At 47.1% G+C, this 20,389-nt stretch overlaps 1 protein-coding gene across 4 annotated transcripts in view; it reads left to right on the forward strand.

Annotated features, from left to right (window-relative positions):
- The first annotated feature begins 3,497 nt into the window (after positions 1-3,497).
- Mfap3l (microfibril associated protein 3 like) overlaps positions 3,498-20,389 on the forward strand; it is a 43,245-nt gene continuing 26,353 nt past the window's right edge. For 2 of the 4 annotated variants that reach the window (XM_052752331.1, XM_052752332.1), the window contains exon 1: positions 3,498-3,657. The gene's annotated coding sequence lies outside the window, so the exon portion shown is untranslated. Of the gene's footprint in view, positions 3,658-14,072; positions 14,213-17,309; positions 17,446-20,389 lie in introns of those variants that run through there. The other 2 variants (XM_052752333.1, XM_052752334.1) reach the window with 2 other exon arrangements.

Raw genomic sequence — 20,389 nt, forward strand, 5'->3', positions numbered from 1 at the left:
CAGCCTGGTCTACAGAGCGAGTTCCAGGAAAGGCACAAAGCTACACAGAGAAACCCTGTCTCAGGGGAAAAAAAAAAAAAAAAAAAGAGTAGTGGTAGAAACCCTGACTAAGACGGATATCAAAATGAAGACAAGATGCAAGGCTCAAATGAAGTGTCCAAGAGGAGGTCACCGCAGGAAGGCCAGAGTGTGCCCAGTCTGAACTCACTCTTGAATGCTCAATATTTGACAGGTAAGTTAGGGTGACAGAAGATCAAAAGAAGGGACAAGCATGTGAAAGTGTGGATTTGCACAACAGGTGATTTGGATTGGCTAGGATACTGGATGTTACGGAACCCCGGGTAGAAATTCACATCAGGGTCAAATGTGCTGAAAAAGAAAAACTCTAAGATGTGTTGAGGGACACAGAGAGGACTTGTTTAGGAGATCATTGCGCTGTCGTTAATGATGACTAGTGATGCTGAGAAAGACTGAAAAGCGCAGTGTAGATCCTGACACAGGGATATGAGCTACTCAGAGATGCCTACAGACAGTTGGATAGTACCTAGGACCAGTGGGTTGACAGATGAAAGTCAGGTGACTAGATCTAGAAATTTCTAGATTTGTGATCTATGTGGTTGAATTGCTAGAAAATACTAGAAAAGTTCCAAAAGAGCAATCACAGCTCACGAATTCCGCTCAGGACATACTGGATTTGAGTCTCCTGAGACAGACCAGTTGGGCTGTTTTTGACAGATTACGTATAAAGGCCCGAACTTAGGGAGATAGAGAGAAAAAAAATACAGTTGGGGACAAAGATGATGTAAAGTATTGACATACACAGACAAACACTAGATGCTGACCAATCAAAACAGGTGTTTGAGCCACCTGAAACGATTCTAGCAATTGGGTATGGCCAACTAACCCAGGTTGGCGCTGACGGTCATCAGAAGGATGAGAGATCAGAGGCAGAGAGAAGAGGGAGGCCAGAGGACACTGATAATAATTTGGTGCATTAAAAAAAAAACATTGGTTGGTGCAAAGAGGAGAGAACACGAAGAAGCAGTGGAGGAAAGGTCACAGTGATCAGAGAACTAAGCACCTGCCACACCAGGTAAACTGAGGCAGAGATAGCTTCAAACATAAGTTCCAAGATAGCTGCTGAAGAGACATCTTGGACACCATTTTCCAGGTTTCACTCTTTGGGATACTTGTGTCTACGGAGATCTGCAAGATCCAGGGCAGTGTTCTAGACCTAAGCAACATCAGATTCTAGAAACCCAGAGGATGCATGAAAATGGCCCCCATGGGTTAGGGTTCAAAGAGGAAGCCCATAAGCGTTCTTCTGGGAGGGAAATTCCCACTAGACATGGTGACCCCAACCACACTGAAACTCGAGAGGCTGACATGAAGGGCCACCACAGTCACTCTGGCTATTTCCTAGTATTTCCACAAACCTTACTGGGCCACTCATCTTTCAAAACTCAGTGAGAGGCAGCTTCCCCCACTCTCTCCCTCTCTTCCTCCTCCCTTCCCTCTCCACCCCTCCCTTTTCTCCCTCTTACTTTCTTCTCCTCCTTCTCCTTTTACTCATCTCAAATCTGTATGCTTTCCCTGTATGCTTTCCCTACTTCAGTCTTCCCTCACTGAGTATTTAAAGCAACCCCCTTCACACAGGCGAGCACACTGCAGCAAGTGTTTCCAAGACAGAATGGGAGTATCCTGTACGTTCCGTGCTATTAAAAAGGAGTGGGGAGGAAAAGGATCCGAGCCGAAATGAATACAAAACTGCTTTACAAGAACACACTAGGACTTATCTGAACAAAGGGAGACAGATGCCGTGTAGTTCTCAACTGCGATCGCAGGGAATGCTTATTGAACAACGTGAAAAGATTAGGCTTTTTGAAAGAGGCAGAAAGGTTCTTTGAGCTAAGGTGTGCTGTTATTCGAAGCGCTATGGAAACTAATGTTAAAGTGTGATTTCTATTCTCCGGCTTTTAGGGAAGGGCTGGGTTTTGATAGGCTTAGAAACCAGAGCCCACGCACGCACGCATCCATCGGCCCACAAGACCCTGAGCACCGGCGCCTCTGCCCACGTGTCCATACTATTGCTGTTGGGTCTCCTGAGCCCTGATGTCGTGATGCTCCTCAACCTTGGGCAGCCAGATGCCAGAGGCAGCCACGTGTGGCAGTCTGGCACTGTCCGGAGCATGCTCAGTGGGGTCCGGAGCCACTTCTGCGGGTTCGAGCTGGGAGCTTGCGGGTCACGGGCAATGCTCCGCCTCTGGGTTTGCCGGTCACAGAGAAGGAGGTGGTCTGGGATCGCTTAAACAGCTGCCTGTCTTTTTGACAGCTGTCCCTGACTCAGGGTGAGACACACCGGGTCTGACAGCTGGAGCCACTTAGGAGTGTTAGTTTGCGCAATCCACCTCTCCGTGTTTTCTCAGCAGCCTATGACCAAGCGGGGGGGGGGGGGGGGGGGGGGACGAAGACTAGAGTTACCAAAAAAAAAAAAAAAAAAAAAGCTGGTGTGGGGCGTGGCCGGAGGGGGAGCCTGGTCACTGCCCCAGAAACTGACAAGCTCTCTAAAAGAAATGGTGTGTGTGTGTGTGTGTGTGTGTGTGTGTGTGTGTGTGTGTGTGTGTGTGTGTGTGTGTGTGTGTGTGTGTGTGTGTGTGTGTGTGTGTGTGTGTGTGTGTGTGTGTGTGTGTGTGTGTGTGTGTGTCGGGGGTGGGGGTGGGGGAATCCACTGATACTACAGGATTGTGCAAAGAAAATAAGACTGCAGGATTATGCACAGAAAACTTATGTAGGTGTTAAAAATATTTTTAGAGTCCTTATTTTTCCCACCAAGAAAACAACTGAACTCCTCGTTAGAGAGAACGTCGAAGCTGCAAATAATTTTAAGGGGCGTTTTATAAATTCTCACCCCCCCCGCCCCCGCCTCGGAACCCCGCCACCCGCAAACCCCCTGCTGTGTCTTATCCCAGTCGCTTCGAGGCGTCCGCTGTGCTTTAGGTGTGACAGAGCAGCCTCCGGGAAGGCCCCCCCCCCCCCCCCCCCGATGCCTCGGCTCACGAGGTGGTGTGATCACCTTAGAGACTGGGTAGGTTAATTGGTGGGTGGGCTGGTGGTCGGTGGCCTCCAGGGTGGCGCTCGAAGACGCCTGTTCCTGCGTGTCCTTGGACGCCCCTGCGACGCCGAAGTTGCCGTGACAGCGCCAGCAGCGCCCTGCCCCCCGACAATTACCAGCCACGCCGCCCCAGCACCACCACGTCTGGGGCAAGAGCTCGGGTAAGTCACCTCGGCGCGCAGGAGCACCGCCCGGTGGCCGCCCGGCCCCGCCCAGGGGCGGAGCTCGCTGAGCGTGGCCCGCCCCCGGGTGGGTGGAGCCCGCCGCCCGCAGCGGCCCGCCTCCGCCCTCGGCTGCCCCGAAAACCCGGTTCTGCAGCGCGCACCGGGCCTCGGCACCGCCGGGAGCCGCACTGGGCATGCTCCGCTCTTGCCGGCTCCGGCGCTCGTAGGTGGAAAGCTCCGGCTCCCGGAGGCAGGGCTCGCTGCCGGCATCCAGAAGAAGCGCGGGCGGAGGAGGTCGGTACGCGCTGGGTGCTGCAGACCTATCCCGGTGGCCATGGCGAGCGGCGCACGGCGACCACCGGAGTGGCGCAGCGGTGTCAGGTCAGTGAGGGCACCCCGGGCGGGCGAGCCTGGGCGGTGGGGTACGGTGGGAGCGAGCCCCGCGCCGGGTTGGTGGTCAGCGACCACCCGAGCTGCGCAACTTTAGGACGCCTGGGCTGGCGGAGGCTAGGCGCCTGGAGGTGCCCTTCGGTCCTAGCTCGTGGCTGGTGGTAGGATGCTGGAAATACGGGCAGGGCGGGCACTGCTGGTTTGGGGACAGCCGAGTTCCAGGCTCGTGCCACAACCTTCTGAGGGCCAGGAGCGAGCTGTCTACAGCGCACTGACCCAGAGCCTCTAGGATCTCCTCCCAGGAGGAGGACGCCAGGCAGAGACTGAGGGCCCCACGCCGGGCTGTGTGGATCGTTCGCGTCATGGTGCCTCAGTTTCCCCAGACAGAGAAGGGGGTGTACTGGGCTTTGCCCGGAAGGCGGCGTGGGGAGCCCCGAGGGCGCCGCGTCCTGATGCTGCAGGAGTATGGGAAGCAGCGGGTGCTTAGAGCCGCCTCCTGGGCACTGGAGCTCTTGGAGTTTGTCGCAGTTGACACCATAGCAAGTTGACACGGAATTGCCTCGTGGCCTGGAATGGGGAAACGTGCTTCTTTGGCTAAAAGAGCAAATGTAGAGCCAGTTCGTTTGAAACCTGAGCGTGGCTGGTCTTCCTCTCTAAAATGGCCTGAGATTGCAAATCCCAAGGTTTATAAAGCAAACCAGAAAAAAAAAGAAAAGAAAATGTTCGCAGGTGCTTTGAGCTGCTAATACTGTAGAAAACATTATGGTTCAGTTGTGATTGTTTTGAACGACACTTGTTCGAAGTTTGGTTACTGCAGCAATCTTTATTTTCCTTTGGCTTTATATTAAAAACTTGGAAACGGCACTGCAGAAACGCAGTGGGTTTTTAAGTTTTCTCACTTTTTTTTTCTAGATGAAACACTTTTTTTTGTTGCTACTATACTCAACATAGTAAAATGTTCAGGATGAAATATGCAAGACAGAAAAAGAGTTATTTTCAGGAGAGACCAAATTAGAGCAAGGTAGTTTGCAGACATTGGACTAATACACAAAATGCAATTTGTACGCCCCCCCCCCCCCCCCCCCCCCCCCCCCCCCCGCAACTTCACTGTTTTGTCCTACAGCTACCCTTATACATCCATTAAAATATTTACAAGTTTGAGGAACCCAGCACATGAGTGGCTACACTTCCTGGTTCTGTACAATGCATCACATTTAAAATCTACAGAGCTACACCTTGTGCTGTTTAGATAGAAATAGGTAGAATCTCTCTTTAGCCATGCTTTCCTGGCCCGTAGCTGGAGCCTGAGCCTCTGCTTACCTTATATGACTCTGGAGTTTCATATAGACTAATGGGCCTCCATCTGGTTCTACAATTAACCAAGTGTTCTCAGTGCTAGGAAACACAATGAAATCTAACCAAAGGCTGGTTTACCCAGTGCCCTGAAAGTCACAAACTCTACTTCTCACAACCTTACATTAACAAAACCAAAGGAGTTAGGTTGGAGAGTGTTTTATTATTACTAATGAAGAAAAACAAGAAAGGGGACTTTGTATTCAAGTGACAAAACAGATAATAATCTCTCCTTCCTGCTTAGCCTCTGGGTCCTCAAAGCTTGACTTCAGAGCACTTAGGTTTTAGGAGTGTTTCTGTGTTTGTATTTCTGCACCCAATTATTTTGCTAGTGGCACTATATATACACGTAATAGACCATTTACTTTAAAAATAGATCCCCCCACATTCATGGGACCTTAATTTATTTGCCACCCCCCCCCACCTTGGCTTACAATTAAAATGTTTAAGGCTATTTAAGCAATACAGCTATTGCTTAATTTGTACTTTCAATAATTTTTTTTCAAGAACTTCCAAACACTTAAATGCCAAGTGACTGCTGCTGTGACCAGTTGCTTTCAATCTCTAACCAATCCAGTTAATGTCGTTAGGCAAGTGTGTTTGTCCGAACTCAGGAAACATGTACATAGTAGCACGTCCTAACTTAGAATTGATCCTAGCACTTGGGCTACGAGTTGTCTTTTCTAGCCAAGCCCAGGGGAGCACTTATAATTTTGGCAGTTTCCATGGCCGATCACATTTATAGTTAAAATCAGCATCAGCATTAAGGTGCAAATGGTTGGTTTTAAATTTCCTATGATACCTCCCTGGAATAGTTAAAAGAATGGGGGTTAATTGGTTATGTGATCATAACTAATTAAGGCTGTCAGAGTCATTTAACAGTTATGCTCCAAACAGAGGCTCTGTAGATTTATTGGTCTTGCCTCTGCCTCCCCTCCTGAGGTCTCTTCATGCCTTAAAACATCACATTAAATTTTCTTCCCCACCAACTTTTATGGTTAGGCTTCTGAAGCTGCAAGGATGAGTAAGACATCGTGACTCACTGTCTAGTTGGAGTGATGTGCCTGAAGTCGAGTCAATTAGAGCACAAAACAAGTGTTGCAGTCCATGTATGTGTGTGGGCCTGAGGAGGGAGAGAAAAACTGACCTCCTTGGGTCTGCAGGAGGAAATGGTGACTTTGCATAGACTCTCAGGAATATGGAAAATGGGCTGAGAGCCTTTAAAGCACAGAAGTGGGTCCTCTCTAGGAAAGGAACCTATTAGGATGGGCAGAAAAAATGCCTCCTATGCATGATGGCGATGAAACTTTCTGGATATGATGAAGAAAGAGCCTTGAGATGGGATGATAATTCGGTATTGTCCACATGGGCTCTGTGTCTTCATGGGGCTCTTTGAGGCTAAGGAAGAATGTAGAGGTGTCTTGAGAAAGCTTCCACTGCCTGCTGCTGGCTTTGAAGATGATAGACAATGTGGGCAGCTGCAAAAGCAAGGGTACAGATTCTTCCTCTACCCGGGCCTTGAATCCAGCCCATTAAGATACACGGGCGCCGGTTAGTTTTTATTGTCAGCTTACACAACCCAAGAGGGAAGAGCAATGTAAAGCATTGCCCAGATGAGATTGGCATGTGGACATATCTATGGGGCATTGTCCTTTTTTTAATTTTATGAATTATGTTATTAAGAAAACTTTGCAAATAAAAAAAAATCAAACACCCAAATTAACTGTGAGTACAAAATATATTCTATACTTGAAGTGTAAAATGTAATAGGGAGCTTCACAGCTTCTGTTTCAAATGCCAGTTCTAAATGTACAGAAAGGATAAACTTTGGTCTGGTTAATTTGGACATTTTCTTGATGACTAATTGATAGGAAGGCTTAGTCCACAGTGGGGTGGGAGGCGCTACTCCTCAGCCAGGAGGGCCTGAGCCCTATGCAAAGCTAGTTGAGCATGAGTCAGAGTGTAAGCCAGCAAGCGTGGTCCCCCATGGTTTCTGCTTCAAGCTTCCGATTGAGTTCCTGCCCTGTTCAATGACAGACTGTGACCTGGAAGTCAGAGCCAAATAAACCCTTTCCTCCCCATGTTTTACAACAGAAAGGAGACTAGAACGTGAGGTGAATTTCCAAGCCCCAGAACAATAAGATAAGGAGTGTTGTGTAAAGTCTCTAAAACCGTGGTAATCTGTTGTGGAAGCCATAGAAAGCTCATGCCTCCATACACAAAGGAAAATTTGGTGTGATGAGACAGCAGGCAGAGACAGGGGAAGGGCCATCAAGTATTCCCTTCACAGTGATGAAATCCACTAGACACAAAGGAGCTTGGGTTACATCCCACTATAGGTAAACAGTGGGAAATGAGCTTGGGGTTTTAAAATAATATGAAATGAACAGTTTGTTGGCCGGTCTTAACTGCCAGCTTGACAAAATCTGGAGTAACCTGGGAAGAGAGTCTTCATGAGGAACCATATAGATCATGTTAGTCTCTGAGCATGTCTGTGAAGAACTGTCTAGAGTGTTAGTAGGAAGACACAGCCCAGTGTGGGTGGCACCATTCCCTAGGTGTGTGTGTGTGGGGGGGGGGGGGGGTTCTGAACAGTATAAGAAAGGAGAAAGCTAGCTGAGAGCAAGTGTTAATCTCCCTTTGCTCTGACTCTGGGTATGATGTGATGAGCTGCTGGGGTCTCTGCCTTGACTTCCCTGAAATGACAGATTGTAACTGGAGATTGTAAGCATAAATAAACCCTTTCTTTTTTTATCTGGCTAGCTGTCACAGCAACAGAAATAAAACTAAAACAGAAGTGTTTCTGCCGGGTTTATTTTCCTTAAAAAAAAAAAAAGCCAGATGTAGCTATATTAGTTACCTTTCCTTGCTGTGAGGAAACACCATGACTAAACATGACTTACAGAAGAAGGAGTTTATTTTGGCTTATGGTTCCAGAATGAGAATCCGTAATGACAGGATGGATGGCAGCAGGCGGCTAGAGCAAGAAGCTCACTCGTTACATCTTTATCCACACACCGGAAACCAAGAGTGAACTGTAAACAGGGCAGGGCTACAGATTCTCAAAGACTTTCCCACTGGTATACATCCTCCAGCAAGGCTCTACCTCCCCGCAACAGCACATCCAGCTTGAAACCAAGAGTCCGCATACCTGAGCCCATGGGTAAAACCACCACACTAGCTAAACCAAACTTCACAGGTCAGATTGATGAAGGCAGTCTAACCAGAGGTTGTCGGTGGCCGGTCAAGATCTCTGAAAATAACATTATTCCTATGTATTTGTGTAATAAGTAGTTGTTTTTTTTTTTTTTTGGTTTTTTTTTTTTTTTTTTTTTGGTTTTTTGAGACAGGGTTTCTCTGTGTAGCTTTGCGCCTTTCCTGGAACTCGCTTTGGAGACCAGGCTGGCCTCGAACTCACAGAAATCCGCCTGGCTCTGCCTCCCGAGTGCTGGGATTAAAGGCGTGCGCCACCACCGCCCGGCAAAACTGAAGTGGAACCCAAGTGTCTTTTTGTTTGTTTGGTTTGTTTTTTATTTTTGAGAAAGGGTTTGGTTGCTCTGTGTAGCCCTGGCTGTCCTGGAACTCACTATGTTATGTAGACCAGGCTGGCCTTGAACCCACAGATCTGCCTGCCTCTGCCTCCTGAGTGCTGGGATTAAAGATGTGCGCCACCACTGTCTGGTAATAAGTAGTTTTAAGAGAACTTTTATTCCCAATTCATTGTAGTAGGCTATAGGAACGGAAGCAGATAGACCAAGTTCCACGTTAATTATAGCTTAGAGATGGCTCCAGTGTTAATTATACTTCCCATGGCTTGAAACCAAACATCTGACAAAAACAACCTTCCTTTTGGCTCACGGTCAGAGAAGGTATAGTCCTTAAGGCATGGGCAACAGAATCATGAGGCTACATGCTCATATCTCAGCCAAGTAGGAAACAGAGTAGCTTGGCTCAGAAGTAGGGCCTGGCCGTAGCCCCCAATACCTGTCCTTCCTCCCCACAAGTGACCCATTTCCTCCAGATAGATTTCTTAAAGGTCTCACCACTGTCCGGCATCACCAGCTGAGGACGAAGTATTTAAATACACAAATCTGTGTGTGTAGTGTGTGTGTGTGTGTGTGTGTGTGTGTGTGTGTTTCTTACATTCAAAGCATGACCCTTGATCCAGGGTGGTCCAGCCCAGTATAGTCTGATTTTATAGTGGCTTAGGGGGACACAACCTCATTGTTAAAGTTGGACCATCTCATTGCCTTCTTAGCGGCAACCATTACTCCGCTGTCTCTACACCATGCACATCTGAGCAGGGAGTTTTGAAAACACAAATTTGGGATCATTGGATGAAAATGATGAGATTTTTGCATGGGCCGACTCTGCCCGGTTGGTAGCTACTGGCAATACCATGGGCTTGTGCTGACTCACCCGGACGGCCACCATAGTCAGTCAGCCATGTTTGCCGTGGGCTTCCTATTTGTGGGGAGATCGGTGACAGCTGCTAATATGAGATCACAGAACCTCATGTTCAAATATAAGAAACCCAGCTATTCTTTTCAAATGCATCTAGTCTCTTTTTCTGGACAAGGCCTCAATTCTTGCCCTGTAAAAACCTACAGTCTGGTTGAGCTGGTATCTCTCTGTGCCTAGAAAAATCTAAACCAGGGAAAGCTACTGTATTGTTAGAAGAATGGCTCAGAACTGAAAATAAACTATATTGCAGGAAAAATTCGAGAAAAACTGTTTTCAGACAGTGTAGAAAGGGTGCTGTAGGCTTGTCAAGCTCCGTTATTGAAAACAACAGCAGTGGGGCGTTATTAAAATTTATCGTAATAAAAAGGATGGCATGTATGTATGTACATGTGTATGCATGTATACTGTATAGGTTCCATTTATATGACTTCATATGGTTGTTTGTTGTTGTTACCCAAATGTCCTTTCACGATGATGCGCTATTTCTTCTTTTCCACTGTGGTATACCAGCTCAGAATAAACTTGTCAATCAAAAGAAAAAGCAATCAGGGAGAGAGTCTACAAAGGAAAAAAAAATGGTGTTTATTGGGGACTAACGGAGTATTTCACTGGGAACATTTGTGGCAAAGCAAACAGTGGGCATTTTTGTAGAGGCTCAAGCGGCGGGGGTGCGGGGCAGGTAAAACCAGGGTGAGGAGGACTGCAGCGGGTATTTGGAGACCGTCAGCCTCGAGCTGGCAAGAGTGGCTGCATCTGAGGTTCCACAGAGTTGCTGGGTAAATGTCCTTATAGAAGTACTTTGTATACAACTTTAGAAGTTTGTGCGATGGCAGTTCTCGGGTAACCACGTGTTAAGAACCTGCCCTTTATGACTTCCTGGCTGTGTTCATTTCGTTAGGGGTGACCAAGCAACTCCATTTTGGTTCTGAAGAATTTTATGTGTCTTTCCCAGACCAGGCCCTCCTTTCAGAACCTTCTCTGAAATAATTAGCCTTTGGAATATCATACCGTTAGTTATGCCTTTCTTCTTTTAGGATGTATTTACTTTTATTTCACGTGTATGAGGGTTTTGCTTCCATGCATGCCTGTTTCACATGCATACTGTGCCTAAGGAGCCCGGAAGAGGGTGTCAGATCTTCTGCAACTGATGTTACAGATGGTTGTTAGCCACCATGTGGGTGCTGGGAACCCAACCCAGGTTCTCTATAGCAAGTGCTCTACCCACTGAGCCTCCAGTCTCTATACCTCTACTTTGATCTTGCTCTTTCTCGGAGGTTGGACTCCTGATTTGTAAGCCACTGTATTCTTTCTGAGTGCACAGGTTTCCCCGTGACCGCCTCAGTCAGCCACCATACCCCACTGTTTCCACCTCTGGGCTTCAAACCAACCGCTCTCAAGTAAATCTTCTACCCTTGCATTAATTCGTGGATTCATTCGACAAAAGCTGAAAGCCCGAAATCTCATCATCTAATGGAGGGATGGGTGTGCACAAAAGGCAATCACGTGAAGTTACGGCGTTTTGGGTGAGGTTGGTGAGACTGGAGTGTCTGGAGCCTTTTAGCCAAGATTTCCTAGATAAGGAAAGTATTTCTAGTTAGGTAGGGGAAGGAAGACAGCTTTGGGAGTCACAGAGGTCCTGTGAGAACTATAAGAAGTCAGTGAGGGTATATGTGGGAGATAAAGGAGGGAAGGAGGGCGGGAGGGAGGGAGGGAGGGAGGAAGGGAGGGAGGGAGGGAGGGAGGGAGGGAGGGAAGAAACTCTGAATTGATGGTAAAGTGGGGGCATCATAAAAAGCCACGTTTGTTCTCTTCAAGAGTTCAGATTCACTCTGTACAAAACGATATTTTATTTGTTTAGTGTTTTGCTTGCTTGCTTGCTTGCCACACTAGGGATTTGAACCCAGGCCCAAATGTGCACCAGGCAAACACTATGAAATGAATTGTATCCTCCGGCCCTGGAATACGTCTTCCATCAGATTTTGGGAGAGTCTGCTGATCACAGCAGCAAGGCATACAAGTTGAAGGCACGTGGGACTAGAAGGAATCCAAGGAGGAAGGCGTCTGTCAGGGTGGTGCCTGTTGGAGGTGATGATCACCAGGGCAGAAACGGGGTGGTGGCCAGCTCCCTAGGAGTAAGGCTTGCTAGGACTCGGTGATTGATCTTGACATCTGGGCAGGAAATGGAGGGAGGCATTTAAAACAACTCCCATGCAATTAATTGGATTGTCTGTGTCAGGCATTGCGTATATATGGCGGCACACCTGCTTGGAGCAACTCTCCCAGGCTCTATTCCAGGGCAGGACTTGGCAGCCCCAGAGAGACTCATTGCCACTGTGTGTACTTAAAGCAGAAAAGGGAGGTAATGCCTACCCCCAGGACCATGTATATGAACCTTACTTACCACCACAGGGCACAGACTCTGTAAGGAAGATATAGACGAAAGGAATTCATTCCCTAGCACTTTGCCACCTCTAGATGGGAGTGATCGGGGCCTGTGGATGGGGCTGAGAGAAACTTGCTGTGGGCAGACTTCCCTAATTTTGCATTGAGAGGGCATCTTTAGAGGATGGGCTGCTGCACTGGCCTCTGTAATCAGTGGAAAGCAGAACACTTCCTGAACACATACTTCAGTGTAATCCTAGCCCTTTCCTTCCATTGAGGACTAAGATTGTTGACAGTGAGAGGAAAAGCAAGGTTCTTGAAGAAATAAATGGGTTGGAGCAATGAGCTCCAGAATTATCCATTGATGGGGCCCACCCAGTTCACACAGGGTCAAAGTGTGGAGGCTAGGCTAATTCAGATGGTTCTCCTGGGTTCATTTAAGGAGTATCTCTCCAAGATGTGCAAGAACACACACACACACACGAAAGAAAAAAACAAACAAACAAACCTGTCCCTTCTGCACCTGCTTGAAACTAGCATGGACATTACTTGTGGCTGTAAGTACTATGCTAAGGAGTCTAGCTGATGCCTTCTTCCCCAAAGATCCAGTTCCTCTGTAAGAAGGTAGACACACAGTCACCATGGAGAGTGACACACTGTCACCATGGAGAGAGAGAGACACACAGTCACCATGGAGAGACACACACAGTCACCATGGAGAGATACACACAGTCACCATGGAGAGAGACACACACAGTCACCATGGAGAGAGACACACACAGTCACCATGGAGAGACACACACAGTCACCATGGAGAGAGACACACACAGTCACCATGGAGAGAGACACACACAGTCACCATGGAGAGATACACACAGTCACCATGGAGAGAGAGACACACAGTCACCATTGAGAGAGAGAGACACAGTCATTATGGAGAGAGAGACACACAGTCACTATGGAGAGACACACACAGTCACCATGGAGAGAGAGACACACAGTCACCATGGAGAGAGAGACACCGTCACCATGGAGAGACACACACAGTTACCATGGAGAGAGAGACACACAGTCACCATGGAGAGAGAGACACATAGTCACCATGGAGAGACACACACAGTCACCATGGAGAGAGAGACACATAGTCACCATGGAGAGAGAGACACACAGTCACCATGGAGAGAGAGACACACAGTCACCATGGAGAGACACACAGTCACCATGAAGAGACACACACAGTCACCATGGAGACACACACAGAGACACACAGTCACCACGGAGACACACACAGAGACACACAGTCACCATGGAGAGAGACACATAGTCACCATGGGAGAGTGATACAGAGCCCATCTTCTCTTGTCCTTAGCAGAGGCAGGTGACTAGCTCCAGGCTTTACCTGTGGCATGCACATAAGATGGCTGTGGACAGTTTACATTTCTAGAAACCCTTCCAGGTTCCTGCTTGTTGCCTGTGGTGACTCACCTCGTGTTGTATATTTCTGTGTTATTACAAATCAAGCTCAGGAATGGGCAATCCTGCCCCAGGCCAGGGTGACTCTTGGCCTCATTCTGTCTTCCTGCCCCTTCCGCAAGTCGCCCAGTTTGGAAAGAAGGCCTTGCTACTCCTCTTTGTTCTGCCAGTCTCTGTCTCTGTGTCTCTTTGTCTCTGTCTCTCTCTCCATCACCCCCCCATGTTAATTTTTCTTTCTTTTTAATTTTTAACTTCAAACTTTGGACAACCCTAGGTGACCTCATCTCTGAGTGGGACTGTCGCTAGACTTCTCTGAAAGGACCAGTTTTTCTCTACTTCAGTATACTGACCAGAATCTTGAGACTCATTTCCAGAAAGCATGGACCTTATGCCCATCTTTTGCCTTCGTGGTGGCTCATCCTTTCCCCGTGGATGTTTGTACACCAAGCTGCCTTAGACTTTTAGTTTCCTCTTGCCTTCGACGGGCACCTCGTTCCTCCTTCCAGGCTGTGGTCAGTCACCTCTCTTCCTTTTACAGGAATGTCAGGTTTTGCTTCCTCGGTCATGGACCATCTATCCCAAAACCTTCATCTGGAGTATACCCCAGCATCCCAGAGTTCTTGGGATGCCACTCAAGACAGATGCAGTAGATGAGCTTTGTGAAAATATCCCACAACACAGGCTTGTTTATATTCATTGCCATGACAATTGACTTCTGCCTTCTCTTTTAACAGTGGAGCCATCCTTCCTGCTGAGAAAACTTTGTTCACCCTCCAGGTCTTGGCCAAGCCCAGCGAACATCCTGTGATCTTTCCGGTTTGATCCCTGTGTGTTTCTGTGCCGTGTATTGCCCTACATGCTAAGCACCTGTTAGGTAAAGACCAGGTCTTGATCCGTTTCTACTCCCAGAGCAACTGGTGTTGAACTGACACTAACAGCTTTATAAATACTTCGTCCAGCTAGTTGATGGGGTCAGCCCTTCACTGCTTTTATCACTTAGCTATAGACCTGACTTACCAGATGAGAAATCACTGCAAACATGTTCGTGGTCTCCGGGTCCTTTGCTCAACACGGCAGGGAGAAACTCTGTGTGGAAACCAGGGAATTCTTATTTCCAACTGTTTGGTTTTTCTTAAAACATCGATTTTATGTTATGTGTATTGGTGTTTTTGCCTATGTGTTTGCCTATGTGTCTACTGTGTGCCCGGTGTTCACAGCGGCCAGAAGAGGGCCTCATATCCTCTGTAAGTAAAGTTACAGATGATTGTGAGCTGCCATGTGGGTGCTGAAAATCACACCTGGGTCCTTTTAATGAGCAGCCAGTGCTCTAAACCCCTGGGCCATCTCGACTGTGAATTGATTTCGTTTGCTTCTAACAGTCCGCAGCATTGTCAACACTGAAAGACATGTAGCGTTGGTGGGCAAATGATCTTACTCTCACAGAATAAAGTGAGCTAGAAAGCAATTCAGATCTAGTCCAACTTCCGAAAAGTGTTATATTCACTTGCCCCAAATCTTTGAAATAAAGATTACTTAGAAATGTATCCAAATGTATTAAAATTCAATTAAAAAGTGTTTGGCATTTGGATAGCTTTCCTAAGCTGAGGTGTGTCCTCACTGATCACTGTGTACGGGTTGCAAGAGCCATGGACTGGGAATCCGAGGGATGGAGTACAGCGAGAAGCTTCCTGGGCTCAGGCTTGCAGCCTGGCTTTGCTTATTCCAGGGTCACATGGGCAGAATCCCACAGGCCTGCCCCCACCGCAGAGCATAGTGGGGTTCTGAAGGGATAACATCTGAGGGTGAATGTCTTAGGAGCCATAAGTGTTAGGTGGTTATAAAGGAAGTTATTGTCATGGTCTTAGTAAGAATTAAGTCACGTGGAGTTTGAGTTACAGAATCCCTTCTGTTCTGTGTCATGGAGGTCTAGTTGTTAGCAAGAGTGGCTGAACCACTTCACACGTGGAATGTTGGTTATGCAACGCCACTTTGTGATAATGGGCTGGTAAGCCAGGAAGGAGGAAAAGCTGTTTAACTACCATCTCCAGTTATTAGATGCATGTTTTTCAAATGGATAAACTCTTACTCCAGTGAAAAGCAGAACCTTAGTTGGTCCGTGTCCCTGGCTGTGCATTTGAATGGCTTTAATCAAATACTCAGAGGCACAGGGAATGAAGAAGGGTGCTTGGATAATTGGGAATACAAAATAAGAATGTGAACTTCAGGCACAGAAAGGCGCTCCCATAATCAGTGAGGTACAGTCCTTACCCTTAACTGTTTCAGAAGAGAAATTGGAGGCCTTGGCTGTACCTAGGATGGTCCCTGCCAACTTGTGGCTAGTCCCTGTCAGGATCAGGGTTGCTTCACAAAGAGGGTCTGAGTGGACGGTCCTGACGCCTTGAGAATTGGAGTCTATGTCCTCTGTGTACACAGGAAGCGCTGTTCCCAGAGGAGGAAAGCTATCACATCTTAGGGCACACCAGCAGTTCCTGCGTGCCACCCTTCAAGTCTCGAAAGGCTTGTGGTCACAGTTTGACCGGCTGATACTGGGATGGGATCTTTATAAGGAAGGAAGGAAGGGTTTATTTGGGCCTGTAGGTTCAGGGGACAGCAAAAGCGTGGTAGCAGGAGTGTGAGGAAGCCGTCAGGCAACAGAGAGATGAACACTAATGCTCAGCTACCTTTCTCGTCTGTATTCAGTCCGAGTCCCCACCCAGCCCCTGGGATGGCACAGCCCACATCTGCGATAGATCTTCCTTTCTCCAATAAACCTTTCTAGAAATACCCTGTTAACATCAGGATATGTGTTTCTATGGCAATTCCAAATCAAATCACGCTGCCACTGAAGATTAACCATGGGATAGAATTTTTTTTTTTTAACCCGTGTGCTAACAACTCCCTTGTTCTATCTCTTGTCTCCCCACTCCTTACCGTTGCTTCCCTGCCCTGGCCCTGGTTACTGTGCTTAGAGAGTTGTAGATTTGGGGAGGACTTAAGAGATGGGTCTGCAGCTCAGGGGTGCTGGGTGACCCCCACGTGTTGTCTAGTGAATTGTGCGAGTAAAGAACTGAGCCAAGGTCATCATCCCAGGTCGAGGGCCTTCATCCTAAAATTCTAAAGTGGTTTTCTCGTCACATCTCCCGAGGATTTCCGTCCTCCACCGTCAGAGCCCACTCTGCTTCTCCTCCCAGAAACCCTGTCTGCCCTTTGTCTTTCTCCAGTCTCAGCTTCTTGGCTCCAGGAAGATCCTCAGCATGTTCTTAATTCTGGCTGTAGGCTGGAATACAGTACATGTCCCTCGTGGAAGTTATTCTTTCCTTTATTAGGAGCTACTAATATCCTGAGGCTCATAATGAGTTTGATAGTTTTATTATAGGCTGTGCCCTTGCAAAATAATCAGGCATCCTTTGTAAGAGTGCATGGGAAACTGCTCTCTCAACTCCAGAGCAGCGAGTTAATTGCATTTGGCCAGTTGGGAGGCCGTGTGTGCACAAAGACTCATTCACGGTGCAGGCCTTGAGCTTTTACAAAGTATCTGGAACCAGCAAGAAAATGTGAACTCAAAACTGGTTCTGGCCTGTTTCGTAGCTAAGAAAGTGTGTTGAGAATATTATTCCCTGGGCTGGAGAGATAGCTCACAGGTAAAAGCACTGGCCTAGCATACTAAATGACCTGAGTTCAGTCCCCAACCTGATTTGGATCTCTGGATCCCAACAGTAGAAAGACAGAACCAGTTCCCAAAGGTTATAATCAGACCTCTACATCTCTTACCTCCATATGCATACCATGGTGCTCATGTACACACACACACACACACACACACACACACACACACACACACACACACACTAATAATAATAATAATAATAATAATAATAATAATAATAATAATAAAAATTGTTGTTGTTGTTTAAAAGATGGAGCTGGAGAGATGGCTCAGCAATTAAAAGTACTCTCTGCTCTTGCAGAGGGACCGAGGAAACCAGGTTTGGTTCCAGCACCCACATCAGATGGAACACAACTGCCCAGAACTCCAGTTTCAGATCTGAGGCCCCTTGTGGCCTTGGTGGACACCAGCATACACATGGCACATTTACATCCACGCAGGTACTCGTGCATGTATATAAAGTAAAAATGATTAAATCCTGTTTTTTAAAGACTATCATCTCACTCCGTGGTTTAGAGACCTCGTAGGATGCGCAGGGACATAAGCGTAGTGCTGGTCACTCAGCTTGTAGACGGTTAGCTAGGAGTTAACACTCCCAAGCAAACTCCTCCCTGTCCTATGGGATCCTCGGAGCATTTTTCCCAGGCCCCAGGAAGAGTCTGGACCCACTGATGCATCCAGGATTGTAGAGCCTGCTGGCTTTACTCTGGCTGGAGGAGACTCTAAATCATATGTACCAAGACATTGTTGGGAAATGGGCTTAAGATAGGTGACAAGCAAGAGTTGCAAGCTGGCAGAAAGATTAGTGGAGATTATCAAGTTAACATAAGAAATGACTGGGAGGAGCTAGGGGGATGTTCAGGCATGAAGGGCTCACTGTGCAATCATGAACACCAGACTCGAGAGCCACAGCACAGATGTAGAAAGCTGGGTGTGCTGCTGTGAGCCTGGATGTAATCTCGGCACCGGGCGACAGAGGCCGGAAGATGTCAGTCTAGAACGCTAGCCAACTGGCGAGGCTCAGGTTCACCGAAAGACTGTCTCAAAAGTTAAGCAGAGACACCCAGTGTCAACCTAGGGCCCCCACAGGAGCAAGAGGGATGTGCGCATCCACATAGGCATATGTACTTGGAGGTATACACGACACACATAGAAAATGTACTGGGACTAGAAAGTTTGAATCTTCCTATATGTATACTTCAAATGAGTAGGGAAGATGTTTTGTTTTTGTTTTTGCTAAGGGTAAAATGCTGAGGGAAATATATTCTAGCGTTAGAAGCACAAAAAGCAGAAAGTGGCCAGGGGTAGCTCTGACCCCACCTGAGGTTGACTGTGGAATCCACGCAGGGATGACTCAAGAGCTGAGTGAAAAAATGCCAAAACAAGCCTCCTAGCCAGCCATAACCATCTTTCTTTTCTTTTTTGTTTTTGCTTTTGTGGAGACAGAGTGTCTGACTGTGTAGCCCAGGCTAGCCTCAAAGTCACAGCAATCTTCTGCCTAGCCTCCAGAGTGATGGTATTACAAGTATATGCGACCTCACCTAGCTATGTGCATGAGAACTTAAAGACCCTGCTGTGTCATCTGTTTGGGACCATGGCCAGCCTGGGAATGCAAAGGCATTGCAGACCGTTCCCATTTGTATCCCGTTCCCAGGTTTTTTCTCTGCTGTCATATATGTAAGGAAGCTTCCCTGTGTAGCAGTTATAGCAGTTAAAGGTTTACATTCATTGGGGCCCCGGGCTATTTTTGGCTCATTGCTTTAGAATGAGAACTAGAGGAAGTTAAATATGTGTTATAACGATGGTCAGCTTCGCCTGGACGGTAGTGGTGCATGCCTTTAATCCCAGCACTCAGGAGGCAGAGGCAGGTGGGTCTCTGTGAGTTCGAGGCCAGCCTGGGCTACAGAGCGAGATCCAGGACAGACTCCAAAGCTACACAGAGAAACCCTGTCTCGAAAAACCAAAAAAAAAAAAAAAAGGTCAGCTGCTCTGAAGGGCACACCTTCGGTCACAGTCTTCACTGCAAGTTCCAACCACTGGAACAACTTGAACATTGCCCTTCTAGTGACAAGAGAGTCTAACAGGCCCCCTCTAGGCAGGAGCAGCCACGGGCTCTTTAGATTGGTTCTAAACCACTAATCCTGGGCAAGTGTCGCATTCTCTTGGATTCTCTTTCTTATCTTACATAAAGAAAAGCCTTTTGAACAATGTCTATGGTTTTCCAGGACTAATGTTTTAAGTTCTGTGAACAAATACATATGATAGACCATTTTCAACTTCTCTAATAGTTATATCTCCAGAGGAAGGAAAACCTTTAATAGTAATTGTCTTCCTCTATACAGTTTTTGTTGGTTTGGTTTTCCTCTTTAAAAGGCTGTAGTAACAAATTCCTAGAATACACCCTTTCCAATAATCAAGTTTAACAAGCATTTGTAATTAACAGGTTGTCAACAGTATCTCACCTATGTATTAAACTTTTGGATTTTTTAAATGATTTCATGACCCCAGGCAAGGCAATGTAAACATGTTTTTAAGCCCCAATCCTCTCTTGAGACAAAGTGTCATATAGCCCAGGCTGGTCTCAAACTCACTATGAGTTTGAGGATGATTGTTGGACTTCTGATTCTCCTGCCTCCACCTTCTGAGTTCTGGTACTATGGGCATGCACCGCTGAGCTCAGTTTATCTGGCACTTAGGATCAAACCATGCACGCTAAGGACTCCGGGCATGCTAAGCAAACACTCTACCACCTGAACTGTATCTCCAGCCTATAGCTAGAGTTTTCCTGCCTGGCCCACGGTCAAGGCAAATCTCTCTCACCTGCCAGTCCCATAGCCGCTCAGACCCGACCAAGTAAACACAGAGACTTATATTGCTTACAAACTGTATGGCTGTGGCAGGCTTCTTGCTAACTGTTCTTACAGCTTAAATTAATCCATTTCCATTAATCTATACCTTGCCACATGGCTCATGGCTTACCGGCATCTTCACATGCTGTTTCTCATCGTGGTGGCTGGCAGTGTCTCTCTGACTCAGCCTTCCACTTCCCAGCTTTATTCTCCTCCTTGTCCCGCCTATACTTCCTGCCTAGCCAATGGCCAATCAGTGTTTTATTTATTGACCAATCAGAGCAACACATTTGCCATACAGAACATCCCACAGCACCAGCCCCTATAACATACTTATTTGTGATCAGAACACCAGACTATGTAGGGAAAATGTGATTTTAAAAAAAATGTGAGAATGGTTTCTTAGCATTACATACCATCAAAAATCACAGTGTACATGTGGCATATAGGGTCCTATAGTTCATTTTTAAGTTGGAAAAGCCATGATTTGAAATGGATCATTTTTTAAAAAATGTACACTTTATGTCAAAAAATT

This window comes from Peromyscus californicus, unplaced genomic scaffold (genome assembly GCF_007827085.1).
Source record: "Peromyscus californicus insignis strain IS unplaced genomic scaffold, ASM782708v3 Scaffold_23__1_contigs__length_62951481, whole genome shotgun sequence".
NCBI classification, from domain to species: Eukaryota; Metazoa; Chordata; class Mammalia; order Rodentia; family Cricetidae; genus Peromyscus; species Peromyscus californicus.